The sequence below is a fragment of the Octodon degus genome, unplaced genomic scaffold (assembly GCF_000260255.1).
Source record: "Octodon degus isolate 3935 unplaced genomic scaffold, OctDeg1.0 scaffold00062, whole genome shotgun sequence".
Classification (NCBI taxonomy): Eukaryota; Metazoa; Chordata; class Mammalia; order Rodentia; family Octodontidae; genus Octodon; species Octodon degus.
In genome coordinates, this window is record NW_004524638.1 from 9887074 (window position 1) to 9894178 (window position 7105).

General features: G+C 52.9%; 1 protein-coding gene across 1 annotated transcript in view; it reads right to left on the reverse strand.

Annotated features, from left to right (window-relative positions):
- Positions 1 to 210: 210 nt before the first annotated feature.
- Positions 211 to 7105, reverse strand: part of Zhx2 (zinc fingers and homeoboxes 2) — a 149262-nt gene continuing 142367 nt past the window's right edge. Inside the window, exon 4 of the mRNA XM_004634441.2 lies at positions 211 to 1109. The gene's annotated coding sequence lies outside the window, so the exon portion shown is untranslated. The remainder of the gene's footprint in view (positions 1110 to 7105) is intronic.

Here is a 7105-nt window from a genome sequence, read left to right on the forward strand (position 1 = left end):
CAGTGTACTCAAACAGAGGGGGTGTCAGGAGAGGGGGAGGGATTGCAAACATAAACCATATTGCAACATTTACACCACACATATCTCTTGCTTTTCCTTCTTTCAAAGTTAGGACTAACTAAAAAAAGTGCACTCAGGTATCTAAAATTGGCCCAACACACACACATGCACGCACACACGCACACCACGCACAAGCACACGCACGCACGCACGCACAGTATCAGTTCATGGTGAGGATTCAAGTCAAAGCTTCTCAAATACCGCACCAAGAAAAGGCAGTGAAGAAGAAAAATGAAAACCCAAAACTGTGTACCTTTGTACCACCTAGAAAGGTAGATCTTCTGTTTGTTTAATTTCATAAGCACAAAGATGGTGCTAATACGTGTGGAGCCCTTCCTGCTGGTATTCAAAACGGTGCTCAGCAGTCCTTCACGGCTGCAGGGTCACCCCAGGGCTGAGAGACAAGCGGCGGGCGGCAGCCGCAGCAGACAGACATGTTGGCAGTGTGGGAAGCCCGTGCGTGCCGAGCGGGGGGTCCCCAAGGCATCCGGGGAAGAGGCGCAGGGGGCTTTGCTGCGGAGGGTCTGCTACCTGCCAACCCAGCTTCCACAGGAAATCTTCCAGATCCCAAGCTACACTGAGAAATCAGTTCTCTCTACCCAAAATCCAGTAGATATAATGGCACTAATACTAGCACACTGTCCCCCAAATTAATAGAAGGAAAACGAAAAAGGGAAAAGCAGCGCGGTTAGCCCTCGCTCCTGGGAAAAGCATTGCAACGGTAGGCTGGAAAAGGAAGTTGCCCTTGATTAAAAAGGTAACAAAATTCCCAGAGTCCAAATCAGTTCCAGTCTAGCAAGAGTATAGCGGGCCTGGGGCAGGCGAGCCAGCTATGTACAAGGACCCAGTGGCAACACAGTAGTAGGACTTTGGCACTGTGGACAATTCGCATCTGTCCTCCGGGAGTCCGCGGGGAGCTCTCCAGGCACTGGTGCGCTAAGCAGGTCCACTTGGAGTCTGGTGAGGGCGGCCCACGGAAGAAGAGGAGGAAGTTCTCTTCTTTCTCAGGTCAGAGTGTCCCCTTCATAGCATGGTTCCGAAGGGCTCGCCTAGGAGGGGGACACAGAGGGGGTGTCAAGGAGAGAACCTTCAGCGCTGGGGCGTGCGGCAGCAGGGCTGGCCCCTGCCGGCCTTCCTGGTTGGGCGCTCACCCCAGGGCCTGGAGGAGCAACACCCTTGCAGCTCAGGACCTGTGTTGAGAAGTTCCCTGAGCACTGTGGGCAGTCCCACAGGGTGGGGCCTCTGATGCGGAGTGGCTTTCTGGGAACGTGAAGGCGGTTAGCGTTCTGTGACGCCTGGAGCAGCTCGGCAGTGGTGCTCCTGAAGTCCCTGGCGCCACTCACCTGGATTTGGGTCCTGACTTTCCCACATGGGGATGGGATGGTATCCACGGAACTTAATCTCTCCAGGACTTGGATTTTGTTTGCATGAAACAGGGAGGACAATGGCACCCACCTGGCAATGCGTGGACACAACAGCAGCTCGGGGCGTGGCCAGCACTGGCAGGCTGTGGGCCAGCTCCTCCACTGCCTTTCTTACTCTGTCTTTCCCAGTGTGGTAGGATACACCATGTACACTTACAGTGTGTTTTTATTTAATGTTCATATCAACACTAGGAAGTATAGATATTATTTTTATCCACATTTTACAGATGAGGAAACTGAACGCAGACAGGAGTTACTTAGCCAAGATCACCGCCAGCAAGAGGCAGAGCCAGGCGGCTCGGGCCATCTCTAGATCCGGGCCCTTCACACACAGTACCTGTTACTTCAGCATGAAGCAGTATCCAATTCTCATACTCAGAAGTCATGAAAATAGTCTCAAGAGCTGACATGGGCTCAATGGTGTCCTTTCGGATACACACACTGAAGTCCTCATCCTCCATAAGTACTCAGAGCTGGAAGTACTGTTTGGAAACACCTTCTCCGGAGTCACCAAGTTACGATGGGGTCACCAGGGTGGACCCCGCCAACGTGGCTACTGTCCTCATGAAGAGGGAAGACCCTTTGCTCATGCCCCACGTGTGGATGTTAAACATGCTCACCTTCCTTCGACATCCCTGGGAGTACAACTGCGGTTTTGGAGCTAAGAAACCGCTTTGCACAAGTCTTGTGCATGCATCCGATTCCAGGGGCGTCTTTGGGGTCTTTTCCCACCTGCAAGTGATCTGGCGACAGTCACCCATCGGGAGAGTTACTGGGGTCCCTACTGGTGAGAATGCCACCATCACTCATTGAACGAATGAGCTAGATTCTCCTGGGCCACACGAGTGCTCAGGAGCACAGGCGGAAGCAGAACCGATCGTGATTATGCCAGTGGCTAATATTTCTGTCCCACTTAACACAAACCAGATGCAACGCTGAGCGATAATGGGCTTCGTCTCATTTGCTCTTTACGGTAGCCTGGCAGACCCACTTAAGGGCAAAGAAACTGCCGCTCGGAGAGCTTAAACATTATGCTTAACATTAGGCAACAGTTAAGTGGTGGCGTGAATTCCACCCTGGCAGTTCAACTGCAGAGCTGCACCTCTGCACACGGGATGTATGTGGACAGAGCCCCCCACCTCAGGAACAGGGGCTGGGGTGCCCAGGGAGGACCCCCTTATTGCTGATCCAGTCAGAGCCAAAGGTACCCCCTGGGCGGGCGGAGTGACCCACAGCCAGCCTCTTCTTCCACGCGGAGGAGGCTTTCCCTGGCAGCCAGGGCCCTCCGCTGTGCTTGGAGGGGCACTGCGCATGGCTGCATGGCCCCAGTTCCTCAGACCTAGGGAGCAAGGCCTCCGGTGGTGAAAAGATAGCTCCTGTTTTTCTCTCTCCCAGCGCAGCTGAAGGAGGCCTGGTCAGCCCAGGACAGCACTGCAGAGCAAAGCGCTGTGGAGTGGGGGAAGCGGGGATCCAGCACCTGCCTCTGCCCTGCTGGGCCCCAAGGTTGGCTCCCCAAGCCTCCTGGAACCTCACTTCCATTAAACAGAGCTGGCAGGCCACAGGGAATTATACACAAAGCAGCAAAACAGAGATCCTGGTGTGTGACAGGAGCTCAAGAAATGCTGCTTTATTTTTCCTGAGGAAGGTTTGGTGAGTGTCCCCGGGCGCCTGCACTGTGTGCATGTGTGCACACGCCTGCGTGCATTTCTGTCTCTCATCAGTCATGCCAGACCCTACCTCTGCAAGTGGATGGGAAACTGGTTTTGTCAGCTCAGCTTCACTGTGAAGGTGGTTCTACATTTGGCAAGGTCTTTTCATAATTCTCTGTGTAATTTCTCATGGATAAACATGCATAATCCTCTAGCCGAAAGTACTAGTTTTGAAAAATGCTGAACTGATTACAAGACCAGAAGGGTGACTGAGAAGGGAGGCCAAGCCAATTTTCTTTTGCTCATTTTTGCAGAGATTACAGGTGGGCACGGATGGTCCCAGGCCCACGAAGTGCCCTTAGAACCACTGGCACTTTGGTTCCCACTTCTAACTTTCCCAGGGTGTGTGCGGTGGGTGGGACCCAGGCTGAGGGAGCTGGCAGCGCTCTTAGGATGAGGCTGGGAAGCTGCCTAGGCCTCTAGGGGTGTCGGGCAGTGCAGCCCACGGGTGAGTCTGACCTCCTGCCCTCAGAAGGGGTCCCGCGGGGCACCCAGGCAGTACCTGGGATGCTGACCCGGGCAGACGTCTCTCAGGGCCTCACTCATGTGCACTTGGAAGCAGTGGCATGGACCAATCCTGCAGCTGCCCCTCAGATCTTGCAAACTCCCGCGCGCTGCTCCGTCTGGGAGGCCTTCTTTCTAGATGCCGTCAGATCTATAATACATGCTCGTGCTGAGGCTTCTCAGGCATGACTGCCACAGGCCAACGTTGGATCGCCTGGTTAGTTACACATGGATATGAGGCTGGGAGGCCAGGAACCGGGCCCACGCTGCAGGCCTTGTGCCGCCTCCCTGCAGTGTCTGGTCCACCTCAGCTCAACACAGGCTGTTAATGAGTGCAAGCAGGAAGCAAGCATAGTGTTCTCACAGTGGTGACTGCCACATGCTTTGTCCAGAGTGTCACTGTGCTTCGGCCGTGTGCTTCTTTCCCTTGGGCTTCTCTACATGTCCTCTCCCTTGATCAAACTTTCAACCAGCAGAGCACCCATGTCCCACCGGGTTGCATCATCCAGAGTACCAGGTCCCAGCCTTGAAGGAAACCGCAAGGCCCTCAGCTCCTACCAGGACATCCCCACAAGGGTGTCCGATCCCTCCATGAACACGTCCCACACAGGGAGGGCCGCGCCCCTCCCCCACTCACCATGGGAACAATTTGCTGTGTTCAAAGTATTACTTAATTCTTTAGCAAAATCTGCTTCCCTAATATTTTATGTGTTGGGAAAGCAGGAAAAACATGAAATTCTTTTTCCATGTGATATTTTTTCATTTATGTTCCTCCTTTTTTCCTGTAGGGCTTTCCCTAAGAGCCTGGGGACATGGGAAAGAACACCACACTCCACCAGAGATGGCGATTATATTTCTATAACATTTCTTTTCTATTTTTTAATACTACACTGCTCTACTGCAGTAATAATTGACTACTGATGACATGGGGAGGTGGAATCTGAAGGTCGTGGCTCTCTGCTGCTGCTGCCACGTGACTTTCTCGTTTACTGCGATCTTCCTCCTGGAGGGACTTAGCAGTTGTTTGAGAAGGGCTGGTGGCTAAGGGGACTGTCTGCCTGCACCTCGCTGTGCTGTCTGCTCCCTGTTAGCATCATCTTGTTGACCCAGCTCCCTCCTGGGGGGCCCTGACCTCCAGTGGCGCCCCTGGAGGCCCACGCTGTGCTGCTCAGTATGAGGGGGCTGTAGCCCACCCTGGGCAGCCCTTGACAGCATGCAGGGTGAAATGCGGGGTCTTCCATGGGAGGAGGGGGAGGGGCCGACACACGCAGGGCCTCCATGTGGGAGCTGCATCCTATGACCTCCAAAATGACAGGCACCATTGAGCCCCGTGCAGGGCTGGGCTCATCCTGCCCTGAGGGGGCAGAGGAAGGGAGTGTTGGGCCCCCACACCCAAATTCTTAAACTGATGGGCCAGGGGCCTCAGAGTGGGCCATGCTGGAGGCCCTGGCTCAGGGCGTGCAGCACTGCTTGGGGTCTAGGATGGTCATCCCTCACCTGGAGAAGCTCATGTAGACAGCTAGGCAAGAACCGCAGGGCTTGTTGCTTATAGACACTATGTATATATTTGTTTGTTTATTTCTTTGAGACAGAGTCTCACTTTGTAGCTTGGGCTGTCCCTGAACTCTCTTTGTAGTCCAGGCTGGCCTTGAACATGCAGTGATCGTCCTGTCTCAGCCTCCCGCGTGCTAGGATTACAAGTGTGTGCCACCATACCTGGCCTCCATAATATTTCTGAATCAAGTAGAAACTTCTTTTACTGCAGGTAGAAGGCATGGTTTAGTTTTCATTAGAACTGAGAAAAGAAGGCTTTATTGCCATATAAGGTTAATCAAATTTCAAGGTGATGGGACAAACCCCTTATTCTCCCAAGTCACCCCTCCCCAGGCTTGGGTCTGCTCCGATACAGATTGCCAAATCTTTCTTTCCTGGTTGTGGTTTGGGGAACTACTAGGTGGGGAGCTTGGTGAGACTCACAGGCCACCAGGTGGCTTGGGGGCTCAAAGACAGTAGGCATCCAAGGGGCCAGCAGCTGCTCCTGCCCATTCACCATCGGGGAGAGGCCCCATGGAGTTGGAGCCCATGGAGTTGTAGCTTCACTACCATGAATTTGTGTCTTCACTACTCCCGATTCCAGGTGATGGGGAAAACCCTGTACTCTCAAGTCAGAGGGGGTATATAACCTTTGAGATACAACCAAATCTCAAAGACATAAACAAATAACTATATATGTGGCATAGAAGTAGATGATAGAAGGGCGTTTGCCAAGGGTACAGGCAGCGTGGGGAATTGTCCTACAGCCAGAAAGCTATAGTTATGGAAGGCAAGTTGTCAAGGTCTGTGTACAACACAGTGCCTATAGTTCTACAGCTCACCCCAAAGTGTTAAGCACTTAGAATTAGTTTAAGGGAGTAGAGATCTCATGTTAACTGTCCTATTACAATGAAAGGAAGGTTCACAGGGAAGCTTTGTGAGGTGCAGATAGTCTCATTACTGGATTACGGTGATAACAGGAGTGTAGGGGCAAGTTCCCAGAATGACTGTGCTTATGGGCGTGAGCTGGGCTTGGGTGCTGGCCTTACCCCTTTTCTACCCTGATGACCTTGAATAAGTTACCTTTTACTGCCTTCACATTAGTCATAATTGAAGAATGTAGCACCAGATCAGAGGATTGCCAGGAGGGTTGGCAAGGACATGTAAGGTGTTGTGGAAGCGCATGAGTGGTGAGCACCCCACTAACAGCACCCTGTCCCTGCCCTGGTTGGTCCCTAGCTGAGGTGCAATTAGCACACCCTGGCATGAGCTCACACAAGCAGGGCCCAGCAGAACAGTGGTTAGGCAGGGCAGGAAGCAGGTGGCCAAGTCCTTCAGCTGCAGAGCCACGGCACGTTCAGGTGCAGCGTCTGGGAACCAAGCACTAATGCCAGAACGTGGGCTTTCAGTTATCACCTTACTTAATCCTGGCCCCCAACAGCTCTTAGCTGTGGATTGAATCATATCACCCCCCTGCTTTTGACTAAATGCTTATGTTGAGCCCCCGTCCCCTCACCCCTAATGTGACTGTACCCAGAGATGAGGCCTTTAGGGAGGCAATTCAGGGTAGAGTAACTAACGCTAGCCTAATAGAACTGGCGTCTTTCCGAGAAGAGGGAAGCCTCCAGTGTGCACTCTATGCCAGGATGCGGAGAAGACGGCAGCCACCTCCAGATCAACCCTCCCGGGACCTTGGTCGCGAGCTTTTAGAACTGTGAAGGAAATAGATTTGTATTTAAGCCCTCCAGGCCCCGAGGTTCTACAGATAACTGATGAACAGAGTAAGCACCGAGGTTACACAAACTCAACGACAAAGGAACAAAGTCAAATGCATGTGGATCCTACACAATGTCCCACCACCCAGCCTCCAGTACC